This window comes from Rhinolophus sinicus, linkage group LG06 (genome assembly GCF_036562045.2).
Source record: "Rhinolophus sinicus isolate RSC01 linkage group LG06, ASM3656204v1, whole genome shotgun sequence".
In the NCBI taxonomy this organism is placed as follows: Eukaryota; Metazoa; Chordata; class Mammalia; order Chiroptera; family Rhinolophidae; genus Rhinolophus; species Rhinolophus sinicus.
Window position 1 is genome coordinate 104,622,949 of NC_133756.1, and position 20,535 is coordinate 104,643,483.

Below are 20,535 nucleotides of genomic sequence, written 5' to 3' on the forward strand. Positions count from 1 at the left end.
ACGGAGCAGGACTAAGCTTGTTGACCTTGGTTGTTGAAACCAGGATATCTCACAAGGTTTTTGTATCTTTATTTCTCAGAGGGAAACAAAAGCTCTATTTTGCACAAATTAATTAAAATGCCTTGCAATTTTTTTCATTGATTTAGAGCATAAATGAGTGTTAGAAGTTAGGAATTCTATAAAATTCTGCAAAGTAAATAGTAGAGTAAAGATTTTGGCTTTTTTTTTTTTTTTTTTTTTAGCATGCCAAGACAACTGTTAAGATGTTGTGGGGTTTTTTATTTGTTTGTTTTTAAAGTACTCCTTTTTCCACATTGAAGCCAAGCTATTCATGAGGCCAACATGACGGTTACGGTGCTTTAGATACTCTGCACATGGATTTATTCTACTGCTTCTGGATTAATCTTCTGGATTAATTTTAAAAAGGCACTTAGTTCCCAACCTCAGAGCCTATTTTCTATGACTTAGTAACATAATCAATAATTTTTAATATAATTTCCAAAGAGATCATCAAGCCATCAATCTTGGAGATATTTATTTTTCAGAGGGGGTCCAATATGCCTCCCATCCAGCCCTATCTGCTCAGTTAGGGTGGATCTTAGCATGGGATTCAGAAGGGCACGCAGGTGTTTCTTTGCAGGGATGAATACATACCAGAGACCTCAGGGGCAGGGAACAGCTCTCAGAAAGGCCACCTCTCTGGGAGTGCCTTGACTCCACAGGGTGCCTTTGCTTGCTTGGGTAGCCTGGTGAAGCTGTTTTCTGCCATTATTAAACTGGCCTCCTTAAATAGCTGAGATTTCTGAATAGTAAGAAAAGGCATCTTAGAAAAACATTCTATTTTCACTCCAGCTCTTCCTATCTTACATACTTTGAAAGGGTTTTCTTAGCCAGAGAGACATGGTGCTGGAGAAATGTGCTATAATAGGCTGTGAAATACGGAACAAAGTCAGTAAATGAAGGGACTTCCCTGTACAGGCATCCTTGATGAAGAGGACTTGTGTTAAAACTGCACATGAAAGTCAGCCACCACTCAGGTGTGTGCTGTGACTACACAAAGGCTATATATGTGCAGTGGATCCGCAATGTACACTTTGATGCCTGATGGCCTGGGTTTGAATCCCAGCTCGACGACTTATTAGCTGTGTAACCTTGGGCAAGTTATTTAACCTCCCTGTGCTTCAATTCCATCTTCTACAAAATAGGAACGATAGTTCCTACCAACTAAGATTTGAATTAATAAATATGAAGCACTTAAAACAGTTCATGGCACATGGTAAGTATACAATTGCTAGCTATTAACATCATTAACTAAGGCAGTTTTCAGAAAAGACAAATATCTGTGAGTTACAAGATAAGGGAGGAAACTTACAACCTACTCTGACATTTTCTTTTCCAATAGGAAAAAACCACATCAAAGGTACAGGAGAGGATGTCTTTTCTTTACTAAAAGTCAAGGATTACTATATTATATCCAAAGATCAGAAAAACCTGACTCCAATTCAGGCTTGGCCATTTACTGGTTGGATAACCTTGGGGTACTTAAGGCTTTTAAAGTCTCAGTTCCTTTATCTTTAAAATAAGGATTATAAGAGTTCCCACTGCCATATAACAGACTTATAATCTTGTCTGGCACACAGCACAATTAACTGTATTTAATTATTCAGGTATTCAGAAGAAGGGATACAAAATGGAAAACAAGTGAAAAGTGCATTAAGAATACCTAGTACATTGTTTTGTACACCTGAAACTAATAATTAAAAAAAAAGAATAAAGGGTCAAGAAGGAGACAACCCATAGGATAGACCGTCCCTAATATGAAGGCCACCCTTCCATAGACCCCAGACTCGTGCCATGGGTCAAGGTCAGTGCCAGAGAGGCATCCGTGCATGGTGAGTGCCAAGGGCTATTACCACAGCTCGGCAACTTACGCAACTCCCACATGTACACTTTCAAACTCAGGAAACTATAGCTGCACTAGGGAGCTACTCCTCAGGCCTGGCATATAATTCCTGAGGAGTTCTAGCAGGATTTCTCCTTACAATGATGAGTCCCAGAACAGCCCGATACTGGGAAGCCCTATCTTCCAAAGCAGCTTATTCTGATACTGCTCAAATTACCTTCCTCATGGCACTACTTTATGTTCTGGGTCCTTGCTCCTGAAATCAGTTATAGACTGTCTGTAGGACACACTTGGGAATAAAGTTTTACTCTCTGGCTGATACTAATGGCTGCTTGAAAAGAAGAAAAAAATGTTTACTGTGTCGTTTTTCTTAATACAGACCATTGTAGCTAGAGCGTGTACAGGATAATATACTAGGCATTTGGGTCACAAATAATTCATGCCATGCCGTTACTCAGCTTATATCCTGATATACTGAACCAGAGTCACATAAACTCACTGAGTTTTACAGTCAAAAGGATCATAAAATTGTCTAGTCCAATACTAGTTTTAAAGTAGAGAAACAGATTGAGAAAGGTTAAGCGATTTGGACAAGGTCACATAGCTTGCTAATAAAAAAGCTAAAATTGGCCCTCAGATCTCCACTGTGATTTTGACTCATATTGCTATTGCCACCTTTAAGAATACAGATTTCTAGTGTTCATGTCTACAAATTTTACTCCACCTTCTAAGATTTAGCTAAAATGTCACCAATTCTGTGAAGCAATCCCAGGATAACCTATCCAAGTGTGAGTTCCAGGTCTAAAGCTGTGATTCTTAAACTTTAGTGAGATTCGGAATCATGCAGTGCTTGTTAAAGCTCACATTGCTGGGCTCTACCCCAGAGTTTCTGGACCCGTTGGTCTGGGGTGGGGCTAAGTATTTACCAGTATAACAAGTTCCCAGGAGATGCTGGTCTTGGGGAAACCATATCCTGAGAACCACTGCCCTAAACTTGGTCTGTATTTTATGTATGTATACCTCTCTGATAGCACTTTCTTCCTGGTATTAAAGGTGTTTTTAAATTACATATTAAATAGTAAGCTCCTGTATTTCTTCTTCTTACAGTATGCAGCAAAGTACCTTGAAAGGTAAAAATTCAATTTTTATCGAGTGAAACTTGTCTAATCAGCATATACCATACCTCCACAATATGCACCAGGGAGATGAAAATGAGTATCAGACGAATCAGGAATTATAATCATAAAACTTAGAGACCCTGAGGAAATAGAGGTAGTCCACCATTTCCCAATGACACAGGATTTTCCATTTCCATGACGTATTATTTTATTATACGTGAATAGGTATACAACTGAAAAAAAAACGTTTTAGGCAACACCAGTTGAACAAAGGTAAATATATTTCATAATTTAGAACTTGGAGCTTTTAGTATGCTTCAAAATAAACTTTCCCCCTTTCTCCCGTCCTTGGTCATCTACAATAATTTATCCTAATTTAACTCCTCATGAAACCACAGTCTATTATTATTGTCTGTTTCCACCAGTAGCAGTAAGTCTTCTGGTACATAGTCAGGACTCAAACTGTGATTCCAAGGGACATAATATGCACAATTTCTAAAATCTGTTTGATCATGAATCTCTCTCTCCACTCTGCACCCCCACCCAACACATATAGTGTCACGCAGGGCGGCCTGCGGGGTCTCTGCTCCCGATCCCCACATTAGAACGCAGGATATGGTGAGGCCAAAAAGGAACACCCACAGAGCCATAGGTAGGGGAGTCACACCACTATAGTCTCACTGGAGGCTGGATTTACAGGACGTGCAACCTGTTATCCGCTTTTCTGCCAACTGACCGACTCTTCTTGACTCCACTCTCGACTCCCCTCCCCAGCGTAGCCACGGCAGTTATATTAGTGGCCAATGGTTCAAGGGCTACAGCTGACGGCCAACTAGCCACAGCTGATGGCCATCTACTACCCAAGCCAGCACCTTCCCACATGAGGCCAAGAGCCTGGAAACTGCTCTCTGGGGCTCTGTCCCCACATATAGCCACATGCAGGCGAAGAAAGAGTATTTTGTGGAAAACAGTTGGGGAAACACTGACTGAGTCCAAGCTAGCACTGTGCCTCAAACAGTTTAAACAGTTGCCTGGAAAGCTTTGGAGGTGGGTGTCATCCAAAGATTCTTGACACGAGTTCATTATTCTTCCTCTCACCCCATATCACAGGGTATGAATTCTCATCGCAACTAAGCTGAGAGTTATTCCTGAAGAAACTGCTTCAATACTCGTCATATAAACACATCTCCATGTTCCAACTGAAGAATGAGACTGTTCCAGAGTTTCCTGTGCTATTTTCTATTCTCATTTTTTTTTTAAAGGCAAACAAAGAATTTGCACAGTTCAATGAGCAAAAAGACTGGCATGAGGGAAAGAACCTTATTATTGTTGAATAAGCATCCATATTTGTTCATAGCTCTTATTATCTATTTTTACTTAAGTTAATGGTCAAAATCAGTTTGCCAAATCAAAAATACTTAGATTCAAATCCCAAAGCCAAGTTCATGTTTCACTCATCTATGGAAAATGCTGCTTTTCTACTTGAGCCCCAAGTTTACGCACGGCTTTATAAGCAAGGAGAATATTTCATTTACAAGAATATATCACCTTCTATCATTCTGAACAACGAAAAAAATCCCAAACCAAAGCCTCCAGTTGGTTCTGCCAACCAGCCAAGCAGACTGTTACCCAAACCCAATCTTTTTCATGGTAATAATACTGTAAATTCTAACTTTTTACAGTGGTGCAAATCTTTCCGTTGTCTAAAAATGGTCTCTCAGGAGAGAAGTCAGTCAGCATGAAGCAAGTGTAATTCAAGTTGGTTCTGAGAAAAATGGAAGGATCAGCCACACAGCGGCATTGGTCTGAATACCCTCGTTTATTTTCTCCCCAGGTGCTAGAAATATTTCCATACAACACTGGTTAATGTCAAGTATCATTTCATCAGTGAATGCTTCAAATTCAGGGGTAATTCAACCAGGGGCTACCAGAAGGAAAGATTAGCATGTTGTTCAAGCCTTTTAAAAATCACTTTTCCCTCTGGAGAAAGAAATTCATCATGGGGTAAGGAAAAAAAAAGGTATAGAGAGGATATAATTTGCTGCTATGCTTGGCTGTCTGAGAAAATGTTCCAGAAAAATGCATGATTTCGATTTTTCTCTGGTGGGCCTCACTAACAGAAATCAAAGGTTAAATAACATTAGTATCCGCTTATGATCACAATTTTAAAAAACAAAACAAAGCAAAAAAACCTTGTTCAAGTAACAGCATTTACTCTGGCATAACTGCCTGAAAAAAAAAAAAAAAAAAGAGAGAGAGAGAAAAAAAGAACCTGAATAGTTCCAAATAGAACAAATGTCTTTAAATAGTGTTCATTTCAATAGTTAAGGGGCACAATACATTTGAGGGGAAAAGATGCCCTCAGAGCTTTTTGCTTGCTACATTCTGACACAATCCATATTTACTGCTGTGTTAAATCCCTGTGGCCTATCCTATTTCCAAAAGTTAACATCCTTTAAGCCATTCCAATTGCCATTGTTCTTGTTAAAGAATTCATCTTCAAGAAAAAGAAGGAGAATTACTATTCTACATGGTAAAATCAGGAATCAGGAAAGTAGAATATGGGAGTTCCCTCAGTACAACCCTTTTCTGCTGCGATAAGCAATGGTCATGTTAGGGCAAGAGGAACGTGATTGCATCCATGAGAGAGCTCGGGGTACACAGAGCTCTAGGACCTAAATGAGGTAAAGAACGTACCAGATTTCCCTTTTCCAAAAGAGCTGAACCACCAAAGAAAAATTTGATAAATGATAAAACATCCTAAAGATTGTAGAGGGCTTCTGGGAGAATAGAATTCAATTCCAAATTTTTCCAAGGTTACACCTGGGACCAAGTCTTACACTGGACAAAGCAGACCACAGGCTCCAGAGGGCAGTTCTGGACATGGCTGTGTGCTTGGTTAAATGTCACCCCAGAATTTAAGGCAGCAGCACTGAGCTTGCATATGTTAGATGTACAGTATAGAATTGCTAAATGAATTTAACGAGAAAGGAGATACACATGCAATTCTCTACAACGGAGTAATACTATATGTTTACCTCATGAAGGCTGGGGACTGGCAAATGAGGATGGGGAAAAAGAATACTCCTGCAAGAAATAAAGAAACAATATATCAGGAAATTGATGAGACTCTAAAAGGTATCTCAGGCAGCAATCATAATAAACTCAAGAAATAAAAGGAGAAAAGATGACAAAACAGCTTAATATATGGAAGATGAACACACAATAGAGAGAGGTTGATATTATAGTAGAGGGGGAGACAAAAAAGACTGTTTGGAAATAAGCAATGATAAAAGTTGCCAGGATTTAAAACAGCTTGCATGTGGGTCAAGAAATGCGGTCTAGAAGTGTGCTGACAATCCAAAAATCTTGTCAGTCACGTCTCCGCACAGTGCCAATACTGACAACTGTGTCTTAGCAAACAAGGCAAAAATGCAAATTGGTTCCTTCAGCTTTCCCATACTTCCCATTAAGGTTATTTATTATTGACTGATGGGTTTACGTCAACGTTGCCTGAATTAGTGCTCAGTGCTAATGAGACCAGATCACAGGTGCCATTCCCACACGGGACTACCGACACAGTCTTCCTAAAAACAGGTCAACAAAAACAAGCGAGCATCAAGTACACTCCATCTCAACTAAAAAGCTCAAGCCTGCAGAATCATGCATCAGTGAGGTCCTCATTTTCACTTAAGAAAACATATTTCCTTAGATGGGCAAGACATTTTTAGACATTTTTGTAGACACGGGTTAAAGGTATTGTCAAAGAACCTCCGAGCACACAGTCACTTTCAGCACAAACAACACATTAGGTCCAGGTCAGGGCTACTATCCTAGAGCAGCCAGAAATAGTCTAGGTGTGAGAATACTCAGTACCTCAGAGCTGGCCTGACAAGCACTCTGCACCCTAGAGGAGCTGCCAGAGAGTGGAGGCAAAAGGTCAAGGGCAGATCCTCTCTTTGGAGAGTAACTACTAAGTATATACCTATGAGGCTGGTCAACTGAGCACATTCTAGGAGATGTTGAATTACTGCCTGCATCTCTGTGAATTGTACCGCACAATGCAATCTTGGAAGAATTAGGACCCAGAGCAGTGGCTGTGGTTAATGAAGTGGCTTCCTGGAACACTCCCTCAACCCTCTTCATGGGACCCTAGTATCATTTTTGAAACTGAAAACTAGAAGTGAGGAAGCAGTCCAATGCGTAGGTTCCAAAAGAAAATGAACATATGAGAACTCAATGAGTATGAACCCAGGGCTTGGGAGACAGAACAGATCAAATTCCCACATGGCTGATGAGGAAAATGAGGGTACCACTAAGGGCCAGGCGCTGGCCATCTGTGTAAGAGATAACAGTAACCCTATAGCCTCAAACTCCTGACCAGCCTTACATGTCACTCTCGCCCCTTCCATAACATTCCTGCTACAACCAGTTACATCCTTACTTAAAACCTGAGCAAATCCTACGCCAGCTGAAAACACTTCAATACCTTTCCTAGGCTTTCAGGATAACAAAGACCCAAACTGTCAACGTGGCTGAGAAGATGCTATCAAATTTGGCCCTGACTTCTTTCCTGGACTCCTCTAACCATTCTGCATTTCGGCCACACTGGTCCTTTTTCTGTTCTGGACAGATCACCTCCTGCCTCAGGTTCTTTGCACATGCTGTTGCCCCTAAGTTCAACCCCTTCCTGTTCCTGATTCCCCACCGCAGAAACACATGCACACATTCACCTCAGCTTCCATATCCCTCAGGGGACAACTCTCAGATTCTCAAGACTAGCTCCGGCCCCTTGTTACATGTTCTTGGAGCACACAGATATTTCCTTCATAACATTCATTACCATTTGACCTGTATTTTGCTTAAGACTATTTGATTAGTATCTGTTATCCCAACTTGACTGTGAACTGTATGAAGGAAGGGACTGTCTCTTAAGGCCATCATCGTTGCCCACACCATATATACTGCTTGGCACATAATAGGTGCTCAATAAATATTTGCTATTGGATAAACTATAAATGTCTTATGAAACCCCAAGAAAATATAGGATTAGAGCAGTGGTTCTCAACTAGGGGCTATTTTGTCTCTAGAGGACATCAGGCAGTGTCTGCAGACATTTTTCCTTGTCACAATGAGGAGAGAGGTGCTACTCGCATCTAGCAGGTACAGGCCAGGGGTGCTGCTACATGTCCTACAAGGCACAGGACAGTCTCCTAAACAAAGAATTATCTGACCTAAAATGCCAACAATGTTGAGGTCATGACTGGATTACAGGAACTAGGGGAATTATATTGAGAAGGGTAGAGATGTGTGTGTGTGTGTGTGTGTGTGTGTGTATTCTTGTGTGTACACACACACACAAGAATAGCAGACACTGCATGGAGCTCTTCTGGTGCCACTGACATGTTTCCTAGATAAAGCTCTAGGAAGACCAGGTCTGGGTATCTGGTGCTGAGATCTGGACTCTCCTCCTCTAGGGCTAAGATGGTGTCCATCCCCGTGGTATAAACCTAGCTGCGTTCTGAGATCCCCGTCCACAAGAGAGAATCAAGGAACCTTCACCTTTCACTGGCAGAACCATTTGGTCTGATTTCTCCAGGTAGTATTCACATGTGGTAAGGCCATCCGTCACCTTGACAGCTAGAATCCCCGTTTGCTCCCAAGGACTAATGTGCGACAGTTTTCCACCAACCTGACTTGGGTCTCACTCTTTACAGAAGCATTTATTCTGCCAGCAAAATCAAGGCCCTGGACGATTGATCTTTCCAGGTCAATAAAGGGCCACCTCTCTAGAGGTTTACATAATTTTCTCTGCATGACTTCTACGACCACAGTCTGCCAAGCATTTGAGTGGCCTCACTTTTCCACGGTTTGGGGCAATCATTTTACTCTGCAGCATGGTATACAATGCAGGACTATCACACCCTGCCCTGCGTTGAGAGAACAAGCACAACTCCCACAATTCAACTTTAAACTACAAGAACCTAAACAGATTTTTAAACACCCTTTAATATCAACAGCTGCCGGAAAGTGAATGGGTTGTTCCTCTGAGAAGACCTAAACCAAGTACACTCATTCCATGTAGTTAAATTGAGTTTTATTCTAGTCTACCCCTGAATACATGTAGTTAAAAACCAAACACTATACACTTTGCCACTAATGATGTACTACAAATAAATAGTTTACACAAGTGTATGTAAACTGTGAAGGAGGGAGCAGCAATTCTGAGCACCCACAGCAGATGTGTAGGCACAGCTGTACAGGGAAGCTGACAAGAATTTAGATGAAATTTACTTTAAAGTCCCACCAGAGTGAGAGAAGTTTTGCTTAACCTTTACCAAACCATTCCTCCTTGGTGGTTCAGATCTGACTTTTCTTTTAGAACAGATTTCCATTGCATTTAACAGGCTTTTCCCACTTCCTTTTTTTTTTTTTTTTTTTCCAACTAAAGAAAGAAGCCCTAAAAATTTGCCCATTATGAGTAAATGTCATTAAACCATTACAAACGTATGCACAGAAGTGTGCTTTTCTGTGTAATCAGTAAGTGCTAATAGACAAGAATAAATATTATGAAAAAAGAATTTAGCAACAGCAAATTCTGTGCACCAAACACCTCATGTTCTAAGCTTCAAGTATCCCCTAAGTTACACTACTGTTTTCAAGAATTTCTATCATCCACTTTAAAAAGATGTTAGCTCTCAGCTTCACATGGGTAACAATACCATCCTTCCATTACTTGTGTGTTTTTAGGAGGAAGAACAAGTGATGTGATTAGTGAAAAATTTCTTAGGTTAAACATCCCTAACCAGAAGTTTTGGCAGCAGCTACCATTTGCCTCACCGACATTCTGCAAAATCAAACACCAGTTACTCAAGAAGTATCTGTTGAATTAGGAAATGACAGTAGCTAATAAAGAATGAGCACTAACCATGTTGCCAGACCGTATGCCTTGCTATGTTATCAAAGATAACTTTGTGGTGTTTCCAGAGACAAAAGAAAGAATTTCAGAGGTAGTTTATGCAGCAGCGTTGCCCTGGAGTTGAAATGATGGTGCTCAGAAATTACTACTTGGCACGTGGGCTAACTGATGTCAGGGCTAGGATGAAAACCCAAGCTCCAGACTAAAAATAGTTATAGTACTACTATAAAAAATAATATTCTAGAAGTACAAAGAGAAAGCTTACTTACCATACTATCATAGACTCTCAGATAAAAGCAGAGTGTTTATGACCCCAGCTCTCCCACTAAGAGTTTACGTGGATTCAACATGTCACTAAGAAGCAGACAAGAAACATTATTTGGTAGTTTAAGATTATTTGGTTTTGTAATCAAGTAGTTGCTCGTTATTTGATTTGATTAAGAAATAGCCAAAAAAATAAAAATAAAAAATCAGTTCTCTTCTAGACCATCATGCTGCTGATCTCTCCACTAAGTAAAAGTGAAAGAGATAAGTTATTCATATAATTTTGCCCTTCACAGTTTACATAGAGTAGATATATATACCTATATGATTCAACACAAACCAATTCACTTTTGAAACTTTGGGCTTTACTGTGTCTATCTCATTTGAGGGACGATTTTGCAATGACCTCTTGCTCTAGCTTCTTCCTTTTCTAGTGATTCAACTTTAATTTCAGTTCCATTTTTTTTAAAAAAAAACGTCCACAATGTATGTGACACATTGTGTCTACTTGATTCTGCACTAGGACCACCCCAAAACCATTAATCTACAGTTGGAAAACAATGTGAATGTATATAACACAACTCAACTGCATACTTATAAATGGATAAAATGGTAAATTTTATGTTATGTTTTTTATCAGAATATAAAATATTTTTTTAAAAACGTTAGCCTTCATCAAGGCCAGTGCTTTAATGTTTTTTGCATCAGATTTATATGCTGATATAAAATCTCAGAACATCTGAGATTTTCAGCAGTCATTTTTTGGAAGAGGCTGGGAGGAAGCTGTTATTGCAGACTATATAATTACAAACAATTATCTCACTCAAACCAAGTAAGTACCATAACTCTAATACATCACCTTCTTTCCATCAACCCATTGATTGCAAACTCCCTTGCCTATCAAGAAAGCCCTAAACAACCACTTAACCTAAATTTAAAAAAAAAAAAAATCAAAGGAGTGAAACCTTCAATTTCAAGTTATTTGGGAATGCTGCATACATTCAATGTCTGAGTCCAGGATGAAAGACATTTAGGGAATTTTTGCCTTTTAAACCAAAGCAAGCATTTAGGTTCCCCATGTAGATCAACAGAAGATGGATCCAACACACAGGATGGGAGGAAATAGGCCAAAGGTAATTCCTGGGGATATTAAAAGTAGTCAGATGACAGAGATGACTTTGTGTCTAATGTTCCCGCTGAGGCATCAATCCTTTAATGGGGGTAAGTGCTTCTCCTTTCTAATATATGCAGAGTTCATCAAGATCCTAGTGCACTGTCCCTTCAGGATAAGAATTTTCATAGGTCTAATCAATGGTGAACACACAGGGCAGTCCCTCCAGCTTGACATTCCCTCACATAAGCCTAATTTAATTGTGACCAATTCTTATCTGAGTCTGCACTTCACTGACAGAAGAGAGGAGCTCTGAACAGGTTTCACAAATGCTGGCCTGGGGCGGTTTCAAAGTCTTTCCATAATTGAAGCAGCTATCTTTTCTCCTCAAGGTGGGGTTTTCATATTCTACCAGGGAAAGAATTATAAGCTACATGTGAATGGCATTATTCGCATGTAGGATGCACCTTCCCAACTCATAGAAAGAATCACTCCTTTATCAACACTGCTGCCTGGAATCCCTCTATAGATGACTGAAATTAAAAAATGAAGAAAAAAAAGAAACTCATAGGCCATAGCCTCGTATGCAGGGGTATAAAATGAATCCTGGTAAAAGTGGATCCTGACAAAAGTCATAAGGTATTAGTAAGATACTTCTCAAAGTCTACTAAATATAATGGTGTTACTCCATTTCAGTTTTTACTATCCTTTCTTCGTGGTGTCACTCTAAATGAGAAGAAAAGGCAATATGTAAATACTGGACTACTGGCCAACTACTGTGCTTAGCAATTCAGTATTCACCCCCAATTCTTTACCAATTGTAATCTACTTAACTAACTGGACCAAAATGAAAATGTTTCTCTTCCCTTTCACTTTTTTGATGGGCAGGTGGGGAAATCAGGGGAGGGTCTTGATGAAAGAGGTGCTTTAGGAAGAATATTAATGCTCTATAGTTCACAAGTGAGGGATATAACTGGGGACAGTCCTTAACATCTTGCCCTTTCTTCAAAAATGTCTTGCTGCTGCCTTAATGGAGAAAGAAATTAAATTAAGATACATTTATGAGGCAGACATAGACAGGATGATAATTTGAACATGATTAAAGGTTGAAAGAAAACAGTCACGGTTGTTCTTGTCTTTAATGCTTCAAGATGAGAATCTGGAGAATTCTGATTATGTTCCAGGACGCGCTCCTTCAAACTCCGCTCCTCGCCCCACCCCCATCCCCAGATAAGGGGATTCAGAGAGAAAACACACATGTATAGAGAAGAGGAAGAGGAGACGTTCGGAGTGACAGCCAGATGCTGAGCATTTACTACCCCTCCCTCCTGGTCACAGGCTGCCAGTGCCAGCTGCTGGGTCACTTGACTGACTCTTATGCTAGAATTTCAGTGATTCAGGTAAGTCAGTTGTTACGATTAATGGAAAGTTAGCATTGCATATGTAAATGAATGAGAATCTAAAACACACAGAATCACTATTGCAATAAATATTGGTAACTTCACAAAGGGTGCAGTTCAAACCAGTGGTGCCACACACCAAATACCCCAGAGATGTTTCCACGTTGAATGACCATCTGTAAGCTTTGTGACCACTTCAGTCCTTCCCAGTAATGTATAACTGAAGTATCTGACCTTCAAGTCTGCTTATTTTCAGCTTGATTTCAGTTATTACACTATAAAAATATGATGCTTGGGTTTTGGGCATGACCAAGGAACCATTCATTATCCAAAATTCCCATTTATTTTATGGTGAAATCATTTAAACCAAACTGTTACGGAACTACACTAGTACAGCAACTCAATTCAACCAACATCTGTGAATAATAGCAGAAATAAACTTCAAGAAGCTTCAGGGAAGGAAAATGCTGACAGGACATGGCAATATCGTAAGGTAAAAATTCAAAGGGTTATGGAGCAGGGGTAATGCTGCGTGGGGCAGTGCAGCAGAGGATGAGGTGTTTCATAATATTTTACGGAGTGCCTGCCAAATGCCAGGCATTGTGATCATACATGCCTCACATATTTCATTTTCACAATAAATTCATAAGTATGATACCTCATGAATTTATGTCCATTTTACAGATGATACAATTGTGGTTTGGAGAGTGATAGGATCTTGCCCACATACTCATTCATACAAGACAGAGCTACAATTCCAACTTGGGTGTATGTCTGACTTCAATGCCCAGTCTCTCACCTACCACAATATTATCTTCTAATCTGAGGTGGGTATAGAAGGCAGAAAGAAAGTTAAGGATTGACTGGAATCTTTTTAGTACCAACTCCAGTAAAAACACAGATGTGGGAAAACACAAGGCCACTGAAAGAACCAGTGAACCAGTTTAGCTGGACTGAAGAAAGCAAGGAGACAAAATGGAGAAATCAGTATACAAATTTCAAAATGTTGGCCTCCAAGCCTTAAACATCAAACTGAAGACCATGAGTTTTTATCTTAGGGGCGATTCTGGGGCACCCACCCCACCCCATTTTTGTTAATCACGGAAGCATCATGATGGAAGAGCTGCTTCAGGAAAATTATAGCTCTACAGCAAATGTACGGGATGTAACTGAGCCAATAGAAAGACACGAGGCAGGGAGGTCTGATAAGAAACACCAAGCTAGGAAAAGGCTCTCTTAAGAAAACATAATGGCCTTTACTCAAGTTAACTCATCTCAGCTTTAGTATGTTGTATATATGCATTACTGTTTAATGTGTTAGTTTTCTAATTATCAGCTCCCTTTTTACATGTCAATATGGTCTTTATTCAACAAATAAAAAAATATGACTGAGTCACAAGAATACAGTATTAAAAAACTCCATTTTTTTTAAAGCAAAGTTCAAATTCAGGTTTTGATTCACATTAGGTTTCATTGCATTACGAATTTCACAAAGCTAAAGATGAGAGTATCTCACTACCAGAGTATCTCAGTCCGCGATCGAGGCAGACGGGAGAATGTGGTTTTACAGCCACTTTGATGCAAAAAAAACATCAGCTGCTTCTGCAACCCTGTGACAGAGACTTTAATAAGAAGAGGTTTACTGCTAAAATAACACTCTGCACCTGCTCTGGGGGGCTATGTCCAGTGCTATTTTATCATTATCTGTATTTCATGTGCCTTTGCCACAAGCCTTTATTTTGTTAAACAAACTCTAACATATATCCTGCCAGAAGAGAAAATATTTATTCAGATCAGAGAAAGTCTTTTAATATCTTAGGGCGCTTTGGATGGAACTCTTGTTTCGAAAAAATATGGAAGAAAGAACACACACCTTATGTGCACTGCATTTCATTATCCATTCAAGCACAGATAATGTTTAACTGAGCAATAGAAGTGCTAAATAATCTTAAATTATTCTTGATCTACTACATCTAGAGATAGGCTGAAAACTTATCTCAAAAAGCACTCCTAAGTTTCCATTTTATTTGACAGGATGAAGTATTTTATTACAGGTTTTATTTTCTTAACATTTATTTACACAACTGTGTATAGCATTCAATAACATCTGAAAAGCTGTAAATGTAGTTATAGGTATTTTACACACACACACACACACACACAGTACTTCTGTCAGTTTCATGAATAAGAAATCCTTTTCTTTACTTCATTACCATAATTTGCAAACTAAAGTCAATGGAAACACATTAAAATACTTCACATTATTCAATATTTGCTATGTTTACCAGATATTTAAAGCTTTTCCCTTCCAAAGTGCTAATGTTCTCAATAATAAAACAATTACACATTTTGGAGGCATAATAGCAACATTCAAATGAATATTTACTCAAATAAATAACAATGAAGCAATAAAATACTCCATTTAATTGCATGTTTTTGTCCATTATCCAACGTCATGTCCTTGCAGATTATAATAAACCTCAGCCAAGCAATGGAGCTGAAGAAACCAGATCTGTAAAGCGAACACTGGAGTTGTACTCCTGCTTGTCTTGTGACCCTGGGCAAAACATCTCAACTCTCTGACTTCCATCTTCCCTACCTGTCTCACAGACCCATTATGAAATCATGTATTTGAAAGCACCCTGAAATTTAACACTAAACTGTCTCTCGGTTGTACTGATGAGAAAGCCAAGGACGAGAGAGGAAATACCTGTCTGGCCCAGAGTCAAAGCCAGAGAGCAAGAGAGTCAATATAGCTGTGTTAGGTTCCCCAATAGGCAGACTAACAATTGTTAGGACTTCAGCAGAGAGCGGGACAGGGCGGCTTCCACGAATTCATGCCAAATTCTGCAATCACCCAATCTAGAAGTACATTACTTTAATTCCAAACATACATGGAGTCTTGTAACATTTTTTTAAAAAATAGCACTTTATTTTGATTTACATATGGGATGTACACCATAATTTTCCCATGTTTGGGACAACTGAAGACCTTAAATGGTCTCTCAGAAAATCAGATCTTCTACTTTTGCCTTCAATTCTCTTTCCACTAAACTACAACTGCTATTAGGTTTGTCTTAGTCTTCTCATGCTAAGGGTTTTCAACCTTCATTGTAAAACATTAAAAGTACAAAGCCATTTTAATGTTCGACTTTAAGAACATGCTTAATTTCTAGCAACTGTGAAAAATCTGTTCAAATGAAGCTGAAGTTTACTAAACACAGGTAAAAATTTCTTACATTATCACCAAGTGTGCACGTTTCAGTCCTACCCAGCAGTTTATTACTGCAGAAACTGTCAAGGTTCTGACTCACGGATAGGTAAGGCTAACTAAAGGCTTGTAAAAAGCTAACAAATTAGAATGGGGGAAGGCTTTGTTTTGGGGGGTGCACTTTGTTTTGTTTTGTTTTAGCATTTAGCAGTCTGTTTTGCAACCTGTTCAGAACTCCTTGCTGGAAGCTCCCAGGCTATCACAAAAGAACTGGATGCTTATGCAACCATTACTCTCAGTTTAAGGTCTGAGATAAGAAACAAAGAAAGATAGGTACCCAGCAACAGAAGCACTGCAGGAAGAATTCAAGTTGGTCCCCAACTTTCAGAAGCTTAAGTTAAAACAAGTGAGCAAACAGCCAGTTTTCCCCCAGCAACTCCCTGAATCCTCAGGGCTCAGTGGGCTGGAGATTTCAACTGTCAAGATTGTGTTAGATGAGAACAACTCCTAAAGACGAATGGAAGCAGAAAGCAGAAAGACTAGTGCCTATTCAGAAATTGCCTGCCAAGATCCATTTCCCATAGAGTTCTCCAAGGTCTAGGTTTTGGAAATGTGAGCTCTGGAGCATATGACAAGTCACAGGTCTCTGTGGCAGGCAGGTGAGAATGAAGAAAGGATGGATGCTCTAGTTCCTGTCTCTAAACAGCCCTCATCTCCCCAAAACAAGAAGTGGCGGGACTTTTTGACAATCCATCTGGAATTACAGCATTTTAATTTGAGCTGGTGTAGAAGCAATACAGAAGCACTATGAGATTCTAACAAGGACATTGATACCTCAACCCTCCACATTGCAGGTAAATTTGGAGCATAGTTCAGGGATGATCTGTGATGGTCACCAAACCTCTATTTGGTGTCTTCTATACACACAACATTATGCTAGCTGGACGCTGGCAGATAAACAAAAATAGACACTGTGATCTTTGCCCTAGGAGCTTAACTCACCACACCCTCCTTTACAGTGAAGAAAATACAATTCAAATTCCCCTTCTGATGTCATGTTTCTTAAAGATATATTTATAATGCCAAATGCTTCAGGGCACAATGAGTCAAGATAAAAACTTTACTGGCTTTGGAAGAAAATTAATAACAGAAAGAAGTCTAATGAGGGTACACAATCATTTATACCACTAGTACATTTTATAATCTCTCCCTCTGCACAGGGTTGTCCAAATTACTTCAGTTATTTTTATGTGTGCTAGCTTTTTCTTCACAGCAACTCTTTGAAGCAGTCATTATCTCCCATTTTACAGGAGGGGGAGCTGAGGCTCAGAGAGGTTAAGCGACTTGGGAAAATCAATCAGCTCACAGGGCCCAGAGCGGGGACTAACATCCTAGAGTCTGGGTTCACAGAGGCCTCGATTATCCTAAGATCCGGTTTCTGTTTTTCTAAGGAAGACTAACTGAAGATAAATTCCCTCTGCATGCGTTTTTTGTGTGTGTGTGTGTGTGTTTTTTTTCCCCTGTCCTCATGGCCTCTACAAGCAATCCTCTAAGCCAATTATCTGTGTATGTTCCCTAAGCCATTTAGGCACTCTGTATTATTTGAACATACTTTCCATGAATGCTGCTAGCTCCCATTCTGCATTATCCCCAATGCATCTGCTTATTAGTAGGATTCTCTTCCAGATGAAATGAAATATAAATTCGACAATCCAGCACTAATGTGGGTCTTTACTGCACACCATTCACTAAATTTTCCCCTTCATTTCAAGATGCTTCCTCTAGCAAGTTATCTTCTTGGTCATGGAGCCCATTTTTTTGCACTGCCTACTAAGGAACCCGATTCAAATGACTGACACATTATCTCTCATTAGTCACTGAACACTGGTGACTTGGTCCCGAAATATGCCTTAATGGAATTTAAATAGGAGAAGCATGTGATAACTTATAGCTTCTGAGATCTTGGTGGGGATATTGCCGTAAGGGACCTCAGCACCTTGTGTGTGATGATTACCAACTCCACCCTGAGTGCTTCTCCAGATCCTGGCCCACTAGCAGTTCACTTTGGTTTTGGGTGCAATTCTGTATCTTATTTTCTGTCCCAAAATAATTGTCAGCTTTTAGGACTTCATAGTATAAAACAAGCAAACAAACAAATGCAAAAAATAAAACTTTAAAAGTACTTGAAAAAATATTTTATAATATTTCCCAAATCGTGGCAGGGAGAAGTCCTTCTTAAAGATGACACAATGCTTAGAAGCCATAAGAAAAAGCCTAATGGATTTGACCACACATAAATTAAAAACTTCTGAACAGGAAAAGAATATGCTATAAACAAAATTAAAAGACTAACAACAGACCAGAAGAGCTCTTACCTACCACCAAGAGGAAAACAAATAACTCAAAAAATTTGGAAAGAGGATATACACTAACCCTTCACAGCAGAAGACATATAAATAGGAAAAAGCCTATTAAAAAGATGTACAACCGTCACATGACCAGGGAAATATAAATTCAAATGAGAGCCTATTATTGTTTATCAAACTGGCAAAATCAAACAGACTTACAGTTCCTAATGTTGGTGAAAATGTACAGGACTGGGCGTACTCTAGCGTTGCTAGTAGAAGGGTAATTTGGGATGACAGTTTAGGAGGAGAAGAAGGCAGCTCCTATTAAAATTTTAGTGGAGAATATTCTTTGACTCCACAATTTTGTTTCTTTGAATCTATCTATGAAAATACTGTCATAATACTTTTTACAAAACTGTTTATAATAGTGATGACCTGAAGACAGCCTAAACGCCCTTCAGAAGGAAAGGGAAAATACCGTTGGTAAGTCCATTTAGTAGAACAGCAGGCTCCCACTAAGAAGAATCAAGTAAGTATCTTTTTACTAACAGGGAAAAATTTTGTTTTAAAGCAACTATGAATCATATATTACACACACACACACACACACACACACACACACACACATATAGTATGTGTGATCAAACAATAAGATGAATGTTTTTTAAATAAAAAAATGTATTACAGTAAAAGACATATTGCTATTAATCCCCTTCAAACTACTCCCCCTCGCTTAGAACACACTTATCTCATCATTCTTGTCACTTTCTGAAGCAGTTCTGGAAGTCCTCTTTCGTGAGTGTCTTTAATTGCACTGTCGTGGACAGTGTCAGATCCGGTGAATAAGAGGGATGAGGACACACCGTAATGTTTTTATTTGACAGAAAGTTCCATATACCAGAAGCAATGTGTGACACAGAACATATTCACAATGGAGGATGATTTACCGCACACTTTAAAACACACCTTCTCTCAACCATAGCTCACACGCGACTTATTGCACAGAATAAGTTGAAACTTGTCATACACGGTTACTAAGGTTCAACACACCGCTTCTTGTATTGAAGATCCCTGCCTTTCCATTGGCTGTCACTCAGCAGCAGCATTCATCATATTTTGTGATCACGCTGGAACAGAAAGGCTCCATGTCACACATTGCTTCTGGTACATGGCAATTTTTGTCAAATAAAAACATTATGGTGTGTTCTCATCCACTCATTCACTGGATCTGGTGCCATGCAACTTCTAGCTCTTCCCCAAAGTCAAAATGACGATGAAAGATAAACATTTTGAATCGACTCAGGACATCGAGGCAGCCACGACAGCGCAACTAAAGACACTCACGAAAGAGGACTTCCAGAACCGCTTCAGAAAGTGTCAAGAATGATGGGCTACGTGTCCTTGAAGCAAGGGGGAGTATTCTGAAGGGAATTAATTGCAATGTGTCTTTTACTGTAATAAATTTGTTTTTATTTAAACATTCACCGTATTGTTCGATCACACCTTGTATATATTCATATATACAGAGGGTGCCAAAAACATGTACACACATTTTAAGAAAGGAAAAAACTGTATTAAAATTGTAATACTCGGGGCGGCCCGGTGGCTCAGGTGGTTGGAGCTCCATGCTCCTAACTCCAAGGGCTGCCAGTTCGATTCCCACATGGGCCAGTGGGCTCTCAACCACAAGGTTGCCAGTTCAATTCCTCAAGTACCGCAAGGGATAGTGGGCACTGCTCCTGCAACTAAGATTGAACACGGCACCTTGAGCTGAGCTGCCGCTGAGCTCCCGGATGGCTCAGTTGGTTGGAGCGCGGGCTCTCAACCACAAGGTTGCCAGTTCAGTTCCTCGAGTCCGGCAGGGGATGGTGGGCTGCGCCCCCCTGCAATTAGCAATGGCAACTGGACCTGGAGCTGGGCTGCGCCCTCCACGGCTAAGACTGAAAGGACAACAACTTGGCAAAAAGGCCTGGAAGTGCACACTGTTCCCCAACAAAGTCCTGTTCCCCTTCCCCAATAAAATCTTAAAAAAAAAAAAAATTGTAATACTCAATATATATTGATAACAAAAGATGACTATAAATCATGTCTGACTTCTGCAATTACAGGAGATGCTCAAAGTGGTTACTATCAGCGTGATTTTACTATAGTTTTTTCCTTTCTTAAAATGTATATACATTTTTTGGCACCTTCTGTATATATATTTTCTATAAAGTATGCATATATATTCATATATATATCCATATATCTATACATAGATA

The 20,535-nt window shown here is 39.5% G+C and overlaps 1 protein-coding gene across 6 annotated transcripts in view; it reads right to left on the bottom strand.

Annotated features, from left to right (window-relative positions):
• Positions 1-20,535, bottom strand: part of FAT3 (FAT atypical cadherin 3) — a 633,732-nt gene that overhangs the window by 513,699 nt on the left and 99,498 nt on the right. Inside the window, exon 1 of one of the 6 annotated variants that reach the window (XM_074335614.1) lies at positions 6,060-6,108. The exons of the other annotated variants lie outside the window; for them this stretch is intronic. The gene's annotated coding sequence lies outside the window, so the exon portion shown is untranslated. Of the gene's footprint in view, positions 1-6,059; positions 6,109-20,535 lie in introns of those variants that run through there. 6 annotated transcript variants of the gene reach the window in all.